The sequence below is a fragment of the Oryctolagus cuniculus genome, chromosome 8, assembly GCF_964237555.1.
Source record: "Oryctolagus cuniculus chromosome 8, mOryCun1.1, whole genome shotgun sequence".
Classification (NCBI taxonomy): domain Eukaryota; kingdom Metazoa; phylum Chordata; class Mammalia; order Lagomorpha; family Leporidae; genus Oryctolagus; species Oryctolagus cuniculus.
This window is the reverse complement of record NC_091439.1, coordinates 56570158-56593589: the sequence shown is the minus strand read 5'-3', so window position 1 is coordinate 56593589 and position 23432 is coordinate 56570158. Positions and strand designations below refer to the sequence as shown.

At 44.4% G+C, this 23432-nt stretch overlaps 1 long non-coding RNA gene across 1 annotated transcript in view; it reads left to right on the top strand.

The window, feature by feature from the left end:
* The window catches only part of LOC127483282 (uncharacterized), a 32388-nt gene extending 12115 nt beyond the window's left edge, over window positions 1-20273 (top strand). Inside the window, exon 4 of the long non-coding RNA XR_007909418.2 lies at window positions 18686-20273. This is a non-coding gene — a long non-coding RNA (uncharacterized lncRNA). The remainder of the gene's footprint in view (window positions 1-18685) is intronic.
* Window positions 20274-23432: the final 3159 nt, after the last annotated feature.

Below are 23432 nucleotides of genomic sequence, written 5' to 3'. Positions count from 1 at the left end.
ATGATAATAATACTGTTTCCATGAAATTGTATGCATCCAAGCAAAAATGTGAAATAAGTTATTCTACAGAGTCATGAAACTATTCAGTTGGGCAGCAAAAAAAGGCAATACAGAACAGTAGGTAAAGTCCCTCTTTTAAAAATGCATTTATAGGGGCCAGCGCTGTGGCATAGCAGGTAAAGCCACCACCTGCAGTGCCGGCATCCATATGGCCACTGGTTTGAGTCCTGGCTGTTCCACTTCCAATCCAGCTCTCTGCCATGGCCTAGGGAAGCAGTAGAAGATGGCCCAAGTCCTTGGGCCCCTGCACCCATGTGGGAGATCCGGAAGAAGCTCCTGGCTCCTGGCTTTGGATCAGCTCAGCTCTAGCTGTTGCCGCCAATTGGGAGAGTGAACCAGCAGATGGAAGATCTCTCTCTCTCTCTGCCTCTCCTTCTCTGTGTAACCTTGACTTTCAAATAAATAAATAAATAGTTTTAAAATGCATTTATATTCATATATTAATATGGAAAAATAACTGGAAGAATATGTAATGTTGGACTTTCACGTGTTTCTCAACACAGTTTTTCTAACATAGTGTGCTCATATCTATTTCTTTTAACCATCACATTTACAATTTCAAACAAAAACAGGCCACTAAATTTAAAATTTTGAAGTGCTGGCTCTCTGAATGTGGATATGATCTGTAAAATCTATGGTTTACTGAAGTTGATGTCGGTTTTTTCTTTGGCATCATCATTGACATCATCATGTTTGTGATTTTTTTTTTAGATTTATTTTATTTTATTTGAAAGAGAGTTACAGAGAGAGGTAGAGACAGAGAGAGACGTCTTCCATCCGCTGGTTCACTCTCCAGATGGCTGCAATGGCTGGAGCTTCACCAATCCAAAGCCAGGAGCCAGGAGCTTCTTCCAAGTCTCCCACGTGGGTGCAGGGGCCCAAGGACTGGGGCCATCTTCTACTGCTTTCCCAGGCCATAGCAGAGAGGCTGGATCAGAAGAGGAGCAGCCTGGACTAGAACCGGTGCCCACTGGTATGCTGGCCCTTCAGGCCAGGGCATTAACCCACTGTGCCACAGCGCCAGCCCCCATTTTTATAATTTTAAGAAACTCAGTCCTGAAAAGCTAAGACTTCCCAAAGAATCATACAAGCCTTTTTTACAGTGTGCTGAACACTGCTCCTGACATGGCTAGATGCCCAAGAAGATGAGCAAGCGGTTTGGCTTCTGGTCATGTGGTAGAGTGGGAGCCCCAAGATTCCTTCCAACCATAGGCCACTAAGGTCCAGAAATGTGTTGGAGCTAAAGTGAGCAGGAGCTGCGGGTCCCGGTGGGACCGGGAGGTAGGGCAGGGGGTTGGGGAATAGGGATGAGTGTTTGGAGTGGTAAAAGTGTATGTAGCCTTGGAGTAACCAGATTACATCCACAGTGGATAAAGTGATTCAGATGTTTTCCATATTGAAAGCTAACAAATTACAAAGCTCCGTAAGTTTATCTTTTAACAATTTGCATTTATTTATTTTCATTTTATTTGAAAAGCAGAGAGATTGAGAGAGAGAGAAAGAGCTCACATCCCAAATGGCCTCAATAGCTAGAGTTTGGCCAGGTTGAAGCCAGGAGCCCAGAACTCCATTCAGGTCTCCCAGGGACCGAGGTACTTTAGTTATCAGCTGTTGCCTCCTAGGGTATCTTTTTTTTTTTTTTTTTTTTTTTTTTTTGACAGGCAGAGTAGACAGTGAGAGAGAGAGAGAGACAGAGGGAAAGGTCTTCCTTTTTCCGTTGGTTCAACCCACAATGGCCACTGCGGCTGGCACGCTGTGGCCAGCGCACTGCACTGATCTGAAGCCAGGAGCCAGGTGTGTTTCTCCTGGTCTCCCATGCAGGTGCAGGGCCCAAGGACTTGGGCCATCCTCCACTGCACTCCCGGGCCACAATAGAGAGCTGGACTGGAAGAGGAGCAACCCGGACAGAATCGGGCGCCCCGACTGGGACTAGAACCTGGGGTGCCTGTGCTGCAGGTGGAGGATTAGCCTATTGAACCACGGTGCCCGCCCTAGGGTATCTTTTAGCAGGAAGCTGGATTAGAAGCAGAGTGGCCAGGACTCCCAACTACTCTGATATGTGATGCAGGTGTCCCAAGCAGGCATCCAATCAAAAACAATGAGGTAAATTATTAGCCACTAACCACTGCACCAAACACCCAAACCAGATATGTGTCTTATAATTGACCTTTTACTTCATACCAGCACATTATTGGCCTATTCAACAAATACTTCTGGAGTAATTACCGTGTGCCATGCTCTGTGCAAAGTAATCAACAAAATATACAGGGTCACCATGCTCATGGGGCTTATGGCATCTACCCTTGCATTAATTAATAAATCAGATAGCTACTAGATACACTTGGCTACTATGCAGTTAAAATACAGCTAGACTGGGGCCGGTGCTCTGTGTAGTGGGTAAATACCGCCTGCAGTGCTGGCATCCCATCTGGGCCCTGGTTCAAGTCCTAGCTGTCCCACTTCTGATCCAGCTCTCTGCTATGGCCTGGGGAAACAGTAGAAGATGGCCCAAGTGCTTGGGCCCCTGCACCCACATGGGAGATCTGGAAGAAGTTCCTGGCTCTTGGCTTTGGATCAGCCTAGCCCTGGCCATTGCAGCCATTTGGGGAGTGAGCCTGCGGATGGAAGACCTCTCGTTCTCTCTCTCTCTGCCTCTGCCTCTCTGTAACTCTGCCTTTGAAATAATAAACAAATAAATCTTCTAAAAAATACAGCTAGAACTATTTGAAATGTCTTGTAAAATGCATGCTAGGTTTCCAACAATTATTACAAAAACATAGGTTAAATCCATCACTAATGACTTTATTTATTTTTATTTGAAAGGTACAGTTACAGAGAAAGAGAGAGAGGGAGAGACAGAGAGTGAGAGGTCTTCCATCTACAGGTTTACTCCCCAAATGGCTGCCAACAGCCAGGGCTGAGCAAAGCTGAAGCCAGGAGCGAGCCAGGAACCCATCCAGGCCTCCACTGGGAGTGGCAGGGGCTCAGGTACTTGACCCATCTCCCACTGCTTTCCCAGGCACATTACCATGCAGCTGTATTGGAAGTGGAACATCTGGCACTTGAATTGGTGCACATATGGGATGCCAGTATCACATGTGGCAGCTTTACCTGCTACGCCACAATGCCAGCCCCTAATAACGTTTTATACATTGATTACATGTTTCACATTGAAATGATTATGTTTTGGACATAGTAGATGAAAGAAAATGTATTATTAAAACAAATTTTATCTAGTTCTATTTACCTTTTTTTTTTTTTTTTTTTTTTTTGGAGAGGCAGAGAGAGCGAGCTTGGGAGAAAGCTCCCCTCCGCTAGTTCACTTCCCCAAATGTCCATAAGCCAACGCTGAAGCCAGGAGACAGGAGCTCAGTCCAGGCCTCCTGGGTGTGTGGCAGCAGCTCAACTACTGGAGCCATCACTGCAGACGCCAAAGGTCTGCGTTAGCAGGAAGCTGGAGCCAGGTGTGGAGCTGGGAATAAAACCCAGGCACTCTGATGTGGGCTGCAGACATCCTGAGTGGCGTCTGAACTGCTAGACTAAATGCCATCACTCTTAACTCTATTAATGTAGCTAACTAGAAGAATTTTAATTTCTACATAATCCGCCTGCATTGTATTTCCATTAGACAGCACTGGTGTAGACCAGCAGATCTGAAGCCTTGTGGTATTCAGAACTGTATGGGAAGCTTTACAGATGCAGACTCCCAGGCTCCACTCCCAGAAATTCTGATTCTGTTAGTCTGGGGCTGGGGCTCTGGGGCTGGCTCTTCTTTTTAAATCCCCCAACTGAGTCACCTTGCAGCTGTGGCAGGAGCTGTAAGAGATACAAACCTACCTCGTGTCCGAGGCCATCCTCTCTGTGCTGGATATAAACGCATGTGCAAATTAATTCCTCTTGCTTCAAGGAGGGGAGTTTACTTCCCTTCCTCCTCCATGCGCCCAGGCCTTCACCACTGGCTTTCAACTAAGCAGAATGTGGCTGAAGATGGTATGTGACTTCCAAGACTGAGCCATGGAAGGCACGTGGCCTCCTCTCGGCACTCTCTCTCTTTTGGGTCACTTGTCCTGGGAGAAGCCAGCCATGTCGTGAGGACACTCGAGAAGCCCTATGGGAAGGCCCACACTGGGTGAGGAACTGAAGCCTCCTGCCAGCAGCCAGCAGGAGCTTGCCAGGCGTGTAATCAAACCACCTTGGAAGGGGGTCCTCCAGCCCCAGTCAAAGCTGCAGGTGACCCTGACTGGTCTCTGGGCTGCACCCTTAGAAGAAACTCTGAGCCACAGCAGCCAGCTAAGTCACTCCCAGATTTCCATTCTACAGAGACTAGATGAAATGACACATGTATCTTGTTGTAAGTTGTGTGTTTTAGAGTAACTTTAAAGCAGCAATCAGTATCTGACACACAATGACACTGACCCTCCCTACCCCTCACCATTTCTCACCCAGGCCCTTGCCAATGGTGACTGGCCCCAGCAACGTAGAGCCACCTGAGCGAATGCTGCATGGCCCTCCCTTTCAAGGGGAGAGCCCCGTGACCACCGGCCAATGGTCTCCCTAGGTGGGCACCCAGAGAGTCAGCAATGGCACAGCCCAGCTGCCTGAGAAGTCACACACTGGCTGCAGCTTTGATGCCTCCCTGGTGTCTACACAGCGTGACACTTGCTGACCAAGCGTCAGAACACTTCTGTGTCCTTTGACCTTTGCTCTGGGCATGAAGTTTTGGGCGTGTCCCTCCCGTTGCATCCTTCTTTTTCATCTCTGCTAAAACAAAGGGCACCTCCCAAACAGCAGCTCGGAAACACACACACCCATGCCCGCTCCCACTGTTCCTCTCCCCAAGGTAATTCTCACTTCCCACACGTGTCCTCAGACCCACAATTGCCTAGGATTGTGACTTTATCCCAACTTCCGGCATTCCCTACCTCCCAATTTCCTCTCTGCCTCCCAAGACAGGCTCAGCATCCACACCGCCAGCGTTAGCGGCAGGTCGACAGTCCCCGGAGGAGGGGAAACAAGGCACGCTTCTGTGTGCTTTTGTCCTGGGAGGAAGCAATAGGAGAGCACTGTGTGGGGTTTGGTCACTTATAGAAGGAGCTATTGCAGATTCATGGTCTTGGTCAAGATATCCCGCTCTGGTTGCTTTGGCAGTAACACTAACCATAAAGTAATAATGCTTAACTTCCTCTTTCACACCATGATTTTAAGTTAAATTCTTTCAGCGTAAAAATTCTTGAAGAGGTGTAAGGTAAGGAGTGAGTTTCAACCCGCCAGATCCCCCAAGCTGCCCTGAAGTGAAGACCTAAATCTCAACGTGAATCAAACGTGTCGCACTTTTTCCACCGCGGATGTGGAAACAAAGGTTACTTTCTTCCTATAGAGTGTGTGTGTGTGTGTTTTTTTTTTTTTTTTTTTTTTTTTTTTTTTTTTTTTTTTTTGCCCCGATTTCTTGCCTGGCCTGAAATCAGACTCATGTTCTACAAAGGAGCGATTAAGTGCAGACTTCTGTTTTAACAGGATGTGTTTAAGGCAGTAGGCACATTCCCCCCGTGTGAAGTCAGAAGGTCTTCAGCGGGAAGAAAATTCGATGACTATCTCGACGTCTGTGTCAGTTACTGTTAGGGGCGGCTATCTGTGGACGCGGAGGGTATTTCAGCTTTGTATAAATGACTCTGTAGACGTGCAGCTTCAAGCACAAGCGCATCTGACTCCGGCCGGAGTCTTCCCCAGGCGCCGTCAAAGGGAAGTTCACGTTTTCCTCCCCCACGCGCACTTCTAAGATGTTCTCCCACTCGGAGCTTCCCCTTCCGTCTTCCACCTTGAGCAGACAGCCCGTGGATTCAAAGGGTGCCTTGTTATTGAAAGCATGCCCGCAGACTCACCGGCTTGCGTTTTAGGCTACTGGACTACACTCCTTTTCATAACAACAAAGGAGAAGTCCCCTAATGGTGTTTACCCACGTCGGCCTGCGTTTGAGGCCTGCGTTTGAAAGGGGTTTTGTTATCATTCGACATTCCTGGACCACCGTCTGCTCTCAGCACAAGCAGCACACGGAAAGGGACGGCGAGGTGGGCGTCGAGATGGGGGAGGGATCGGTGAGGCGCCAGGTCCGGGCCTCCCTGCTGGGTGAGCGCCATCTAGTGGGAGACTGCGAAGCTACTTTGGAAGCCAGAGAGCTCCGGGTGGTCCCAAGTAGGGCTGGGAAGAGGGTCTTCACCCCATCCCCATAGAGGCCATTAATGTTCACCGTGTGCGGGCTATACTCAAACACATACGCTTCGCAATTACACGGAAAAATATTTGCTCTTGCTGTATAACCTTACATTGCCTCAAACCTGAGGCATTTGGCTTCCTAACTTTCTGGAAGTGGAGATAGAAGGAAATGATTTAATTGAAGATTTCCTCTTAAAAATGTTTATTATCAACAAATTTTATCTTTGTCTTTTAAAATGTATTTATTTATTTGAAAGGAAGTGTTAAAGACATAAGGAGAAAGACAAAGAGAGAGATCTTCCAACTGCTGGTTCACTCCCCAAATGGCCTCAATGGCCAGAGCTGGACCAGGCTGAAGCCAGGAGCCTGGAACTCCATCCAGGTCTCCCACATGGGTGGCAGGGGCCCAGGGACTTGGGCCATCTTCTGCTGCTTTCCCAGGTGCGTTAGCAGGGAGCTGGATTGGAAGTGGAGCAGCAGGGACACACAACGACGACACCAGTAAGGGATGCAGTGTGTCACATGTGGCATCTTAACCTGCTGTGCCACGACACTGGCCCCTGTTATCAAATTTTAAAAGACACAATTGTACATATTATTGGGTGCAATGTGACATTTTGATACATGGATATATTGAGCAATGGCTAAGCAAGGTAAATACGTCTATATCCTGGAGCATTTAACATTTCTTTATGATGAAAACATTAAAAAAAATCCTACATTCTAGTTTTTTTTCTTTTAGAGAGAAATATACAGTGCATTAGCCTTGCCTGTAGTTACGGAACCCCAGAACGTCTTACTCCTATCTATAATTTAGTACCTGTCAATCAACCTTGCCCGGAACTTCCCTTCCCCTCCCAGCCTGTGGTAGCTACTAATAGACTTTTAACAGAGATGTGATCGCTTTCTTCACACTCCACATGAGTGAGATCACACAATACTTGTTAATCTGTGCTTGGGTTTTGAAATAATTTAATACTATCAAAGGAAGTAATGCCTCCAATGTTAGAGAAAATAGGATGCTGTTCTAAGGTAGCCCTTTATCATAGCTTTATTATTTTTCTAAATACAATTGAACTTTTAAAAACTAATTTTTTTATTTGAATGGCTGGGAAACAGACAGACAATAAACCAGACTTGCTGGTTTACTCCCCAAATGCCTGCCACAGACAGGGCTGAGCCAGGCTAAAGCCAGGAACCTGGAATTCAATCCATGTCTCCCAAGCGAGTGGCAGGGGCCCAAAGACTTGCGTCATCATCTGCTCCTCCTATGCTTGGTGCATTAGCAGGAAGCTGGAAGAAAGTAGCTTGGATTGCCACCAGGCACTCTGGTATGGGATGCAGGCATCCCAAATAGCGTCCTAACCACTGCACCAAACACCCACTCCAGATAAGTGAAATTCTAAGCATCATAATATTTAACATTATTTTCCAAGGAATACTAAAGAAAAGTAATGTTTATGCATGACACAGTTGTTTATTATACAAAGTCCTCGGGAACAATTACAATACATGGAACGGTTCACCCATTCACTAAGTGGTCCTGTTCTTTCCATACCTCTCTTCCTTCTTACATCCAAAGTAATTCTACCTCTCTTAGCACCTTGCCGCACCACACGGCTTCTGAATTTCTTGCTTCCTTTAAACTTACTAGTAAGTTATTATCCAGCTAAATTTAGTGGATGTCTAAATTAAGACTGAGACTCTGTGATGTATTGGTGGGTGAAATGTACCTATTTTAATAATTGGAAATTATGACAATACTTTTGCTTGGCTTTTGTTTGTTTGTTTTGCTTTATCCTGAGGTATCTTCAAGAAAGTTGAAATGGCTGAATAGTCCCTTCAGTTAAGTTTAGTACAATAGATTTTTATATACAGTTAGTTAAAGAATATTTATATTTGTTCATACAGAACACATAGGCACGGCTGAATTCAAATGGTACAGCACTCAAAGGCAGACACCATGTTAAATGCTTCCAATGATACTGTTCTGTCACTTTCATTGCATGACTGCTTTATGGGCTGCTTCCTTTTTGAAACCAAGTGGGAATAAATGAGAAGTAGCTGAACATTCTTTACTTTCTACTCAAACATACATTCTTTTTTGAAAAATTATTTGAGAGGCAGGCAAAAAGAGAGCTCCAGGGCCAGTGTTGTGGCCCAGCAGGTTAAGCCACTGCTTGCCATGCCAGCATCCATATTGGAGTGCTGGTTTGAGCCCCTACTGCTCCACTTCCCCCCAGCTCCTTGTTAACACATGTGGAAGGGGCCGGCGCTGTGGCATGGCAGGTTAAACCACTGTCTGTAGCGCCCACCTGCATCCCATTTGGATGCCGGTTGGAGTACTGGCTGCTCCACTTCCGATCCAGCTTCCTGCTAATGGGCCTGGAAAGGCAGTGGAGCATGCCCCAAGTGCCTGGACCCCTGCACCCACGTGGGAAACCCCAAGGAACCTTTAGGCTTCTGGTTTCAGCCTAGCCCAGTCCTGGCCATTGTAGACGTTTGGGGAGTGAACCAGTGGGTGGAAGATCTCAGTCTTCTCTAATCTCTCCCTCTCTCTCTATAACTCTGATTTTCAAGTAAATTAAATGAATTTTTAAAAAAATACACCTGGGAAAGCAGTGGAATATGGTCTAAGTACCGAGGTCCATGCTATCCATGTGGGAAACCAGAATGAAGTTCTTGGCTCCTGGCTTCAAGTCAGGCCCACATCTGCCTGTTGCAGCCATTTGAGGAGTGACCCAGTAGATAGAAGATCTCTCTCTCTCTCTCTCTCTCTCTCTGCTTCTTCCTCTATCTCTCGGTCCTCTGCCTTTCAAATAAATAAATAAGCCTTTCTTTTCTGGGGGGGAGGATCTCCCAGCTGCTGCTTCATTCCCCAAATGCCCACAGCAGGAGCTGGGGACTCAATTCAGATCTATGACATGGGTGACAGGGACCCAACTATTTGAGCCATCACTGCTGCCTATCAGAGTCTGCATTAGCAAGAAGCTGGAACCAGTAGCGGAGGCAGGACAGAAACCCAGGCACTCTGACATGGGCTGCAAGTGTCCCACCCTGAGAGATGAATCACTAGTCTAAACACCCACCCCCATAGACTCGTTTTGATCAGTTTGGCAGCTGAAAGATACTAAGGAAACTGTTATTTATATCAATGACATTCTAGCACAATTCTAGGATAGCAAGTGACCTCCCAGCAGGTGATAAAGTTGTATGTTGCCTCTATTAATAAGCTGGACCTTTGGTGAAAACATGAAGTTAGGAGACCAAGACAAATGTCATTCTGTGGGATCTGATGCTTATACTGCTAGGAGAGCCATAAAATTGGAATTGTATAAGAGAAATGAATATTTAATAATAATTTTACATGAGAGAGCCTAGGTTCAAGACTTGGTTCTGGCTCCTGACTCCAGTTTCCTGCTAATGCACACCCTGGAAGGTAGCAGTGATGGCTCAAGTAGTTGGCACCCTACCATACACATAGAATACCTGGGTTGCATTCCTGGCTCCTAGGTTTGGCCTCACCCAGTCCCAGCCATTGTGAGCATTTGGGGAGTAGGAGAGCAGATAGGTGCGCTCTCTTGCTCTCTCTCTCTCTCTCTCTCTCCCCTACCTCACAAATAAATAAATGATTTTAAAAAAAATGTTTAATTCCCCAAATGATACTAATACATGGCCAGGATTGGAAACCATGAGGCCACATTTGCACCAAGAATTTAGTTGCTTTGATAGGAGAATCTTTGGAGGTGAAGTGAGAAAGAAAATGGTAAGAAAAATCTTTAGACAGTGAGGAGGAAATGCATTCATTTTAAGCCAGCTTTGCTGCCATAAGAATGACTTGCTTGGCCACACTTCCAAATCTCAAAAAAAGTTTTAAAAAATTGTTTTGTAATGAAGAAATCAGCAAATAAAAAAGTTATCTGCACCCCCATGTTTATTGCAGCTCAGTTCACAGTAGCTAAGACATGGAATCAACCTAAATGCCCATCAACTGAAAACTGGATGAAGAAATTATGGGATACCTACTCTATGAAATACTAAACAACGTAAAAAAAAAAAAATGAAACCCAGTCATTTGCAACAAAATGGATGAATCTGGAAAACATACTAGTGAAATAAGCCAATCCCAAAGGGACAAATACCATATGTTCTCCCTGATCTGTGATAAAAAACAGAGCACCTAAAAGGAAATCTGTAGAAATGAAATTGATACTATGAGAAGCAATGATTTGAACAGCCCTTGTCTTGACTGACGAGGAACAGTTTTGTTTCTTTTTTTCCTTAATGGAGAATGGGACTGGGTTTGGGAGAGGGAGGTGGAAGTGGGGTGGGAGGGCAGGTATGATGGGAAGAATCACTATATTCTTGAAGCTGTACTTAAGAAATTTGTACTCATTAAATAAACAGTGTATTTAGGGGAAAATTGTTTCGTAGGGGCTAGCGCTATGGTGTAGTGAGTTAAGCTGCTACCTGCGGTTTGAGACCTGGATGCTCCACTTTTGATCCAATTCCTTGCTAATATGTCTGGGAAAGCAGCAGGAAGTGGCCCAAGTGCTTGGGCCCCTGCACCCACTCGGAAGACCCAGATGAAGCTCCTGACTCCTGGCTTTGGTCTGGCCTAGCCCTGGCCATTTTTGGCCATTTGGGGAGTAATCAGCGAATGGAAGATTTCTCTCTCTCTGCCTGTGCCTCTCCTTTTCTGTAACTCCTCCTTTCAAATAAATAAACAAGTCTTTTTCAAAAATTGCATTGTGGATAAACAATATTAAACTTTAGTCCAATGTATATAGAAACTGCCAGATGTGCAGTGCTCCAAGGCCAAGGTTTGTCACCGCTGTAAAATGTGCCTTGATGTGATGCAGCCCCCAGTGTTTTGTTCTCTCTGTAAGATGGCCTCAGGTGTCAAACAGATCCATGCTTGGATCTGAGTTTTGCCACTGGCAGATCATATGACTTTGGGGGAATTATTAACCTCTCCAAGGTGCTCTACTTCTCTATTGAATAACAGTATTAATGTTATCCAGCAAATGCCTTTGTTGTGGCTCGAAAGAGAGTGAAAAGCATGTTTTTGATACAGTTCTGAGACATTGCAAGCACTTAATTAAAGTTATCTAGAATTATCATTACCATTTTTATTATTCTTGTTTAGTTTGGAATGTGAAGATTTTATTTTGTCTTTGGTTTTTGGTTACTGATAGTTTTATTTCCCCTACCAACCGCATCACGTTCTCATCTTGTTGGGCCTTCTGGCTTATAGTTCAACACTCTTTGACATTGATGAAGATTTAAATACACAGAGCACTTAGCAGAGTGAGGAGCACAGGCAGGGGTGTATGGATGTATGTGTGTATGCATGTGTGCCCTGATCTCTTGCATTCAATGTGTCCTTAAAGCAGTTGGAATCATGAACAAACGTGGCCAGAAAATAATGAAAACAACCTACAGATTTAAAAATTAACTTTTAGAGCATTTTACAGAATACTTTACTACAGAATTATTTATAAAATTTTTTTTGACAGGCAGAGTGGACAGTGAGAGAGAGAGAGACATAGAGAAAGGTCTTCCTTTTTCTGTTGGTTCACCCCCCAAGTGGCCGATAGGGCCGGTGTGTTGCGGTTGGCGCACTGTGCCAATCCGAAGCCAGGAGCCAGGCGCTTCCTCCTGGTCTCCCATGTGGGTGCAGGGCCCAAGCACTTGGGCCATCCTCCTCTGCACTCCCAGGCCACAGCAGAGAGCTGGCCTGGAAGAGGGGCAACCGGGACAGAATTCAGTGCCCCAACCGGGACTAGAACCCGGTGTGCCGGTGCTGCAGGCGGAGGATTAGGCTAGTGAGCCGCGGTGCCAGCCTACTATGGACTTATTAATGTATTTTTCTCTAACATATTCCAAGATGCCTCTGATTAACTTGTCCAAGTCACTTAACTTCCTGGGAAATTAATCTCACATTTAAAATGTGGATAAAGGGGCTGGCACTGTGGTGTAGTGGGCTAAGCCTCTGCCTGCGACCCCGGTATCCCATGTTCTAGTCCCGGCTGCTTCTCTTCTGATACAGCTCTCTGCTATGGCCTGGGAAAGCAGTGGAAGAGGGGCCAAGTGATTGGGCCCCTGCACCCCTGTGGGAGACTCAGAAAAAGCTTCTGGCTCCTGGCTCCCTGCTCCTGACTTCAGATTGGCCCAGTTCTGGCTGTTGTGGCCATTTGGGGGAGTGAACCAGCAAATGAAAGACCTTTCTCTCTGTTTTTCCCTCTCTCTATCTGTAACTCTACCTCTCAAATAAATAAATAAATAAATAAATAAAATTTCAGATAAAAATATTCAATAAGGGGTAAGCATTTTGTACAGTGGATAAGCCAGCATTTGAAAAGCCCAAATCCCATATCAGAATGCCTGAGTTCAAGTCCCAGCTCTGCCTCCAATTCCAGCTAGCTTCCTGCTAATGCAGACCCTGGAATGTAGCAGATGATGGCTCAAGTGGTTAGGTTCCTGCCACCCCTATGGGAGACCCAGATTGAATTCTGGCTGTTGCAGGCATCTGGGGAGTGAACTAGCAGATGGAAGAGCTCTCTCTCTCTCTCTCTCTCTCTCTCTTTCTCTATCTTTCTCTCTCTCTGTCTCTCTGCTTTTCAAATAAATACAATTTAAAAAAATTTTAAAGAATACTTAATAAGATTTATGTAGTGTCATTCATCCAGGAAATGTATTAAACCCAACAGCACACAAGAAAGGCATGATTCCAGCCCTCATGGAGCTTACAGTCTAATAGGAATAACAGACATTGAGTCGTGTAATGAGTATGGTAAAGGAAAACTGGTGGGTACAATGACAGCATACAACAGTTGAACAGTCTACTCTGAAGAGGTAGCATTTGGATGTGGAGGAGCTAAATGTTATTGTGGAAAGAGGTTTGGAGAGCAGACTAAGAACTAGGTATGTCGGGCCATTCATTCATGGTTATATTCATCCAGCAAGACATATAAGGTATGTTGTACACAGTAGGCACGCAGTCAAATTAAGGCTCTTCTCTAAGCTGCATGCATCCATACCTACTGCTGCTGCTCTCACCCAATCTTATCTGGGCTGTTGCAGCTACAATCCCTATTCTAGTCCATCTGCTACATAGCCACCCAAATTATTATCCCAAATCACCTAACTTTTAATGTTTTACATACAATGTTTTGTTGGGGAGCATTTATTGAAGGAAATTTAATCCAACGATTCCACAGAACCCTGAAAATGAGATCTGTTTCTCTGTAAGTTGGTTACTGCTGGCCACACTACACCTTGTGTTTGGAATGCCCACCGTGAGAAGGAAAGAAATTTTTTTAACTTTTTGGGTTGCATTTTAATAGTTAAATGGAAGTCTGATGCATCAGCTGCTGTCAGAGCTGATAGCATATTTCCAACTTGAAATGTGTGGACCAGAGATGTGTAATTGTTTATTGGGTCAATACGTTTCCATATGGGGTGCCGAATCATCACCACAGGTAACCCAGCACTGGGCTGAGTCCATGGGCACACAATGAAGAAATGTGGGCCTGAGCTTGACAACAGCTGTAGCTTGCTAAGTAAAGCAGTATCCATGTAAGTGCCAGGTTCACTCCTCAAAGCCCTAAGCAGATTCAGCCCCCAGGAGAACAGATTTATGGACTAGAAGCTATTACTTAATGTACAATTTTGTTTTTCCCTTCCAGTGTTCATGAGTGATCTTCATGCAGAGAAAGTGAATTTTTTTAAAGATTTATTTATTTATTTGCAAGTCAGAGTTACACAGAGAGAGAGAGAAAGAGAGAGAGAGGTCTTCCATCAATGGTTCACTCCCAATTGACCACAATGGCCGGAGCTGTGCGATCCAAAGCCAGGAGCCAGGAGCTTCTCCTGGGGCTCCCATGTGGGTGCCCGGGCCCAAGGACTTGGGCCATGTTCTACTGCTTTCCCAGGCCATAGCAGAGAGCTGGATCAGAAGTGGAGCAGCTGGGTCTTGAACTGGTGCCCATATGGGATACCTGTGCTTCAGGCCAGGGTGTTAACCCACTGTGCCACAGTGCCGGCCCCTAGAAAGTGGATTTTTACGTGGCTCAATAGGCTAATCCTCCACCTTGCGGCGCCGGCACACCGGGTTCTAGTCCCGGTTGGGGCGCCGGATTCTGTCCCGGTTGCCCCTCTTCCAGGCCAGCTCTCTGCTATGGCCAGGGAGTGCAGTGGAGGATGGCCCAGGTGCTTGGGCCCTGCACCCCATGGGAGACCAGGAAAAGCACCTGGATCCTGGCTCCTGCCATCGATCAGCGCGGTGCGCCGGCTGCAGCGGCGGCCATTGGAGGGTGAACCAACGGCAAAAGGAAGACCTTTCTCTCTCTGTCTCTCTCTCTCACTGTCCACTCTGCCTGTCAAAAAAAAAAAAAAAGAAAAGAAAAAAAAAAAAAAAAAAAAAAGAAAGTGGATTTTTAAAAGGAAGTTGCTTCAAAACAAGTTTCAGTGGATTTGTCAGAGAGGAGTTACCTTGTGTGTGTAATTTTGGTTTTGCACCATATTATGCAAGCATTCCCCATGCAACTGAAGTTGTGTGTGTGTGTGTGTGTGTTTTTAAAAGAGATTCTCAGCATAGTCTGAAAAGTGTATCCACTTAAACACCTAATTTTAAGACCTAATTTTAAGAATTTAGGGGTCTGGCATAGTATAGGAGGTTAAGCTACTGCTTGCAATCCTGGTACCCCATATGGGAGTGCAGTCCAAGTTCTGGCTGCTCCACTTTTGCTCCAGCTCCCTGCTAATGTTCCTGGAAAAGTGGCAGAAAATGGATACAGTACTTGGGCCCTGGCCACCTGTGGGGGACCCAGATGGTGTTCTAGGATCCAAGGTCACCCTTGGCCACTTGCAGCCATTTGAGGAGTAAACCAGTGGGTGAAAGATTCTCTCTCTCTCTCTCTCTCTCTCTCTCTCCCCTTCTCTTTTCTGAAACCCTGCCTTTCAAATAAAAAAAAGCTATACATCTTAAAAAAGAAAGATGAGCAATGGAGTCTGATTTATAAAGAACCTTTAAAAGCAAATTTTCCCCTCTTTTTTGTGTGTGTATTATTCCTTTCAATGAAAACTTAGATTACTTTTTGACAAGAAAAAATTGAGCTTAAAAAAGCAGGGATTTTGAAATCTTTAAGTTTTCCAAAGAACTCGACATAAGACAAAGGAGGGTAATTCAAAAGAATTCCTGGAAAATAAAAGATGCCTTGATAAGTTTATTTTGATGCAAAAAATGTAAAAATCCATGCATAGTTCCTTTGTAATAAGCATTTTACTTTCATTAATTTTTGAAGATTCTTAGTCTCTTTTGAAGATATAACACATTTATAAATGGCACTGGCTTTTTTTTTTTTGGTAAAGATTTATTTATTTATTTGAAAGGCAGAGTTATAGAGAGGCAGAAGCAGAGAGAGAGAGAGAGAGAGAGAGAGGGAGAGAGAGAGGTCTTCCATCCACTGGTTCACTTCCCCCAGATAGCCGCAACTGCCAGAGCTGGGTGGATCCAAAGCCAGGAGCCAGGAGCGTGTTCTGGGTCTCCCACACAGGTGCAGGGGCCCGAGGATTTAGGCCATCTTCTACTGTTTTCCCAGGCCACAGCAGAGAGCTGGATCAGAAGTGGAGCAGCTGGGACTAGAACCAGCGTCCATATGGGATGCCAGCACTGTAGGTGGTGGCTTTACCTGCTATGTCACAGCGCTGGCCCCAATCATTTGCTTCTATCTTTGTGAGGGTTCTGTTGGTTAGAAGAGACAGAAAATACAAATCCTACTGGCTTGAACAAGGGAAGATTCATGTCCTCACCTAACTGAAGTGTCTTGAGTGAACCAGCATTCATGTTTCTTTCTCTCTTTCTGACTCCTATCTTGGGGCCAAGTAATCAGAAGGCTTCCTACAGTTTCTGCACCTGCATCTTTCAAGCTTCTAATTCAGTAGAAAAGAACAAGTAGCTCCCCCAAAATTCTGAGTACAGTTCTGAGTTTTGTTCCCATTCACTCCGTCTCTGAGGCAGGGAAAATGCAGTTTGCTGATTGGCTCAGGACAGATCCCTGCACTCTGTCCCTTTGTTTCTGTGCACAGCCCTGTGCAGCCCACAGGAGCGGAGGGCGGGGCTTCCAGGGCTGGCTCCATGCATCAAAGCCACCTGTCGCTGGAAGGAGGGAAATGGGTGCTTAAATAGCGCTTTTCACCAAATTCCACTTAGTGCTTTCTCTCCATTCACATGTCACCGCTTTCCTCCCTCCCTCCTCTCTCTCCTCTTCTCCGTTCTCCTCTCTGTCTCTGTTTCTCTTGTCTCCTCCTCATCCAAACCAGAGATGCTTTCTGAGGGTGGGAAGTACAGACACTACTCCTGCTCCTTCTCCACTTCTTAAAAATCACTTTCAGCTTCGCCTTAGCTATAGAGAGCCTCTCAGTTTGAGCTATTTGCCCTTAAAGATGGTCATTATATGCCGGAGGACTAAAACATAGAATAAAGTGGAGCTGTTTCTCTAGCTATCAATTTGACTTGAGGATTTACAAAATTATACTAGCATATCAAATATAGATACAATATGGAGTAGGATTGCAAATTTCACACGAATTCAGATAAACCACAAGGCTTCAAACAAATCATGTGCCTCCAGTTGCATGTTTAGTGCCATGTTCCCTGTTCCCTGAGTGTGCAAGTTTACTTGACTACAAGATCAAATCCCATTATTTGCTTTGACCCAGCAGCGTCTGTGATGGTACAGAACTCTCTGCTCGTGTGTCTCCTACCCCTGAACTTTCACTCATCCTGAGTGCTTCTTGTCTGTGCTTCCACGTTTACTCAGATGAAGCTCTCTGTCAAAGATGCCTTCCCTTGCTTCACTCCTCTACCAAGCCAACTCTCACTCATTCTTCAACACCCATCAGCTACCATTTCCTTATGAAGGCACATCGTCACCAAATAGCGTTTCCTTTGATTGTAATTTTTCCTGGCTCTTTGGCAATGAACTGTCTCTTGATTGTTTATTCCTAGGATATTGTATTTGTGACACAACTCCTACCCAGAGTAAACATTATATTGTATTTAGATTTTGGGAGGGTGTCTGTCTCATCATCAAACTCTGGCCCCTGGTGTGTAACTCATGGCTGATGATCTATAGCTATTGATTGAACAACCTGAAGATGAATATACTTCATGCTTATTTATACTTGCAATGCTCATTACAAGGAGACTTCAAAAATTCCTAAAAATATGGATTTAAAGGTAAGTTAATTTTGTTGCAGAAATTGAAATTTGTGTATAATTTTTTCAAAATCTGCACATCCATGAGCTCTTTGAAAATGTCTAGTGTGAACTTTTTAAAGGACCAACTTATTTTTCTTTTTCTTTATTATTTGAATACAATAAAATGTTATATTTCTGTTATTAGCATGAAATCTAAGAAGCAGGAAGTTTTTAAATGATTTTATTCTTTAAATGCTTAAAACCTTGAGGCATGCCCTTTTACCTCTCTTGTAATGATGGCAACTTGTTTCCTTTTCCTGCATCTTTTTTCTCTTAAGTTATATCCGGTGGGCACAGCAAGTTAAGCCAACGCCTGAGATACCAGCATCCCATACTGGTGCTGGTTGGAGTCCTGGCTGCTCCGCTTCTGATCCAGCTCCCTGCTAATGTATCTGGGAAAGCAGCAGAAGATGACCCAAGTCCTTGGGCCCCTGGCACCCATGTGGGAGACCCAGATGGAGTTCCAGGGTCCTAACTTCAACTTGGCCTATCCCTGGTTGTTGTAGGCATTTGAGGAGTGAATCAATAGATGGAAGATCTCTCTCTCTTTCTGTAACTCTGCCTTTCAAATAAATAAATAATTTTTTAAATCATAAAGCTATATCTAATATAAAATGTGACCCACGAATTTCTTCCACAGTCCTCTAGAAATCTTCTGAGATCCTGTAGTAACAGCTATGCGTGCTGGCCCTATACTTATGATGGTCAACATCTGACTCAATCTATGACAATCATATTTGAGCATAACTTTTATTTGTTGTGTGAGGTCATACCAGTAGCAAAGCACACACCTTAGTTTGGGCTGCCATAGGAGAATACCACAGACCCAGTGACTTAAACAGCAAATATTTACTTGCCCCAGACTGGAGACAGGGAAGTCCAGGATCAAGGTGCCGGCAGATTTGCTGTGTCTGGTGGAAGCAGACGTTGTGCCGCTGAACCCTCGTGTGGCGAGGAGAGAGAGACCAGCTCTCTACCTCATCATACAAAGGCACTGATCCCACTGTTAGGTCTGCACGCCTCTGCACCATCACACCAGAGATTAGGGCTCCAATGTGGGATGTGGGATGGAAAGGGACACAAGCATTCAGTCCACAGTAGCAGATGTTCTGTTTGGTTCTGATTCCATTTTATTTTCTTCCCTCCTAGGTCTGAGCTATGCTGTTCCTTTCTCGGAGCCCTGCGCTCAGCATAGGTGCACGTCCACCACGGCGGGATTCACCCTTTGTCCCTGCTTCCACCATTTCCTTCTACAGCAGCCAGAATCAGGCTGGGGCTCTAGGGGAGAAAACGCCTCTTTGAATGTGAGCAGGAAGGTGCGGCCTCTATAGAAAGGATGCTCCTTCAAGGGGAGATTTCTGTATTTCTTGGGCCTGTCCCATGCTCTTGGAACATTTGTGCCTTAAATGAAGTGAACCATATGAGATTATTTGTGTGTCTTCGAGTGTCATATTGAGGAGTGGGGGGATGGTAGGCTAACTTTCCTTCCATTGTTGGTAGTAGGTTCATGGCTTCCTTTGCTATCTGGAAGATTGTGGGTGTACTGTGATTTCACTTGATGTTAACCTGAGATGGTCAAACTGGAAAGCAACCGTTCATAGAGATCTGAGCGGTCTTTCCTGGGTCTCCAGGACATCACTCTTTCTTGGCCACTACTGGCCATACCTACAAAGTCTCCTCTGCTGGTTCCACCTTGGGGACCCAACCTGTAACTGCCAGCATGTTTGAGAGTTGAGATTCCAGTCCCTGAGGCTCTTCCCTACTGAATCTACATGATACTCCCTCTCTGGTCTCATCCTCTCCCCTGGCTTTGGTGTTACCTGTAAGCAGATATTCCCAAATGTCTATCTCTAGACTGATCCACTTTCTATACTCCAAATACCTGTCGGTTCTTGGAGTCCAATAAACATCTAAAATTTATCTGTGCACAACTGAACTCTGTTTTCCTCCCTAAGTGTGCATTCCCTACGGTTTTCCTCCTCTCAATCAATGACGACTTCACTCTTCCAGTTGTTCACACAAAATCTTTGCAGTCAGTCTGAAATCTTCTCCATCACAGTCAGCATCCAGTCCATCAGCAAATCCTTTCTGCCTTTACCTTCATTATCGGTTCAGGGTTTGACCACCCCTTCCTGTTCAACTTACACTTCAGGACAGACATGTCAGCACTTTCTTGGATTATTAGAAAAACAGTCCCCTAACTTGTCTGTACTCTTTTCTTCCTTGGTTTCTGTAGCATATTCTCCACAAAAGGGACTATCCCTTTAAAATAAATCACCTCCTGTCATTTCCCTGTGCATAACCCTTGAAAACATCCCATCCCACTTATGAAAATAAACTCCAACATCCTTCCATTGTAGCATGGCCCAGAAGGCCTGCTGTATTCCCACTTATTCAGCTCGGCCCCTCCTCCCTTAGCCCATTCCTGTCTGGCCTGAATTGCGGTGGGCAGCAGCAGTGTGCAAGATCTGAGCCATGCTTTCAAGCAACCACAACAAATTTTCATTAAAAAAAATAGAAATAATTTTAGATTAAAGGTGATATTTTAACATGTAATGCTAATATATTTGTATTTATATCAACACAGCCATAAAATACCATTGTGGTATTATTATTATCTTTTTAGTGAAGGAAGGGACTCACAAGGGCAAAGGCGTGGTGGTGCATGAAAATCCTAATGTGGCCCTGGAAAAGTCGAGGCTGAATCTGGGCTGAGCTGGGAAAGTCTTATTATTACATAAAGTTGGAAAAAGGAAGTAGTCTCTCCCTGCTTTTTGGCTTTACATCTCTCATATCCCATTCACCATTTTTTCAGCAACACCTGCTTTCCTTCCATGGACTCAGCACTCAGAACCTGGCTTCACACAAGCAATGACAACCTGTTGTCAACACATGGAAACCCATCCGGAGTTTCTTAACATGGTTACTCACACCTTTTTAAAAATATTTACTTGTTTTTATTTATTTGAAAGGCATAGAGACAGGACAGAGGAATCAAGAAATCTACCATCTGCTGACTCACTCCCCTAAATGCCAGCCAGGGAGCCTCCAACTCCATCCAGGCCTCCCATATGTATGACAGCAACTCAATCACTTAAGCTATCGCCTGTTGCCTCCCAAGGTGTGCATTAGCAAGAAACTAAAATTGGAAGTGGAGCTGGGATTCAAACCTAGGAACTCTGATATGGGATTTGAGCATCCCAAGCAGAATCTTTTCTGCTATGCCAAACACCCAACCTCATTCACACATTCTTTAAAGATCTCCATCCATTTCTTGATTGTGGTGAGACAAGACAAAAGAAATTACCATAAAGAACCTTAACAGGTATGATCATCAGACTTGGAGCTCAGCATAACTGATTGCATATTTTGCTCTCAAAAAAAAAATCCCTACTATTGTGTATGGTCAAATTTCCTGATTGAGAAAATAAACTTTGATCCAACAATCCCACTACTGGGTATGTGACAACACTATGCAAAAGAGACATCTACACTCCCACATTTATTGCAGCATTATTCACAACAGCTGAGATATGGAATCAACCAAAGTATCCATCAAACAGATGACTAGATAAGGGCTATGTGGTATATAGGCTCACATATACAATGGGGTACTATTCAGTCATAAGAAGAAGGAAATCTGTAGTTTGCCATAATACAGATAAACTTGGAGGGCATTATGTTAGGTGAGATGAGTCAGGCACAAAAAAACAAGTGCTGCACAACCTTACTCATATGTAGAATCTTTTTTTTTAAACTTTTATTTAATGAATATAAATTTCCAAAGTACGACTTATGGATTACAATGGCTTCCCCCCAATACCGTCCTTCCCACCCACAACCCTCCCCTTTCCCACTCCCTCTCCCCTTCCGTTCACATCAAGATTCATTTTCGATTATCTTAATATACAGAAGATCAGCTTAGTATACATTAAGTATGGATTTCAACAGTTTGCTCCCACACAGAAACATAAAGTGAAAAATAATAGATGATTTTTTTTAAATGATGATGAAATCAGAGCAGACCTATTGTCATGTTTAATCCCAGTGAGAGTCAAGTTGGAAATTGATAATTTCTTTTTTTTTTTTTTTACAGAGGATCAGTTTAGTATGCATTAAGTAAGGATTTCAACAGTTTGCACCCCCATAGAAACACAAAGTGAAATATATTGTTTGAGTACTCGTTATAGCATTAAATCTCAATGTACAGCACATTAAAGATAGAGATCCTACATGAGGAGTAAGTGCACAGTGACTCCTGTTGTTGACTTTACAAATTGACACTCCTGTCTATGGCATCAGTAATCTCCCTATGCTCCAGTCATGAGTTTCCAAGGCTATGGAAGCCCTCTGAGTTCTCCGACTCTTATCTTGTTTAGACAAGGTCATAGTCAAAGTGGAGGTTCTCTCCTCCCTTCAGAGAAAGTTACCTCCTTCTTTGATGACCTGTTCTTTCCACTGGGATCTCACTCGCAGAGATCTTTTGCCAGAGTGTCTTGGCTTTCCATGCCTGAAATAATCTCATGAGCTTTTCAGCCAGCTCCGAATGCCTTTAGGGCTGATTCTGAGGCCAGAGTGCTATTTAGGACATCTGCCATTCTATGAGTCTGCTGAGTATCTCACTTCCCATGTTGGATCACTCTCCCCTTTATTTACTCCATCAGTTAGCATTAGCAGGTACTAGACTTGTCTATGTGCTCCCTTTGACTCCCAGTCCCTCCACCATGACCAACTGTGAACTGAAATTGATCACCTGGAACAGTGAGATGGCATTGGCACATGCCACCTCGATGGGATTGAATTGGAATCCCCTGGTATGCTTCTAACTCCACCACTTGGGGCAAGTCAGCCTGAGCATGTCCCAAATTATACATCTCTTCCCTCTCCCATTCCCACCACCATGTTCAACAGGGATCACATTTCAGTTAATTTTCAACACTTAAGAATAACTGTGCATCAATTACAGAACTAAACCAGTCATATTAAGTAGAACAGATAAAAAAAATCTTAAAAAGGCATCATAGGAGTAGAATAGGAATAGAATATTTACCAGAGGCTGGAGTGGTTGAGGCTGGGTGTTAAGAAGATGCTGGTCAAAGAATACAAAATTACAGTTAAATAGGAGAAATAAATTGTATGACACAACATTCTGTTAATGCCATATTACTGCTTAGAAAGTGGCTGTTGTGGGGGTGATGCTGTGGTGTAACGAGCAATCCATATGGACACTGGTTCGAGTCCTGGCTACTCTACTTCAATCCAATTCTCTGCTATGGCCTGGGAAAACTTGCTTCAGATTGGCTCAGCTCCAGCCATTGAGGCCATTTGGGGAATAAACCAGTAGATGAAAGAGCTTTCTTTCTGTCTCTCCCTCCCTCTGTAACTCTGCCTCTCAAATAAATAAATAAATCTTAAAAAAAAAAAAAAAGCGAATGCTGTGTTCTCATCACAAAAACAGCTATGTGAGTTAATGAATATCTTGATTTATCCAGATTTAGCCATTCCACTATATATATATATATATATATATATATATACACACACACTTTAAAACTTCATATTGGACACGATAAATATATTATTTTATTAATCAATTTAAATAAATAAATTTGAACATGCTGCGGCGTAGTGGGAGCTGGCATCCCATATGAGTGCTGGTTTGAAACCTGGCTGCTCCACTTCCGATCCAGCTCTTTGCTATGGCTTGGGGAAACAGTAGAAGATGTCTCAAGTGCTAGGGCCCCTGTACCCATGTGGGAGACCCCAAAGAAACTACTCCTGGCCTTGGATTGGCCTGGCTCGACACACTGCAGTCATTTGGGGAATGAACCAGCATATGGAAGATCTCTGTCTCTCTCTGCCTCTGCCTCTCTGTAACTCAGAGAGAGAAAAAGAG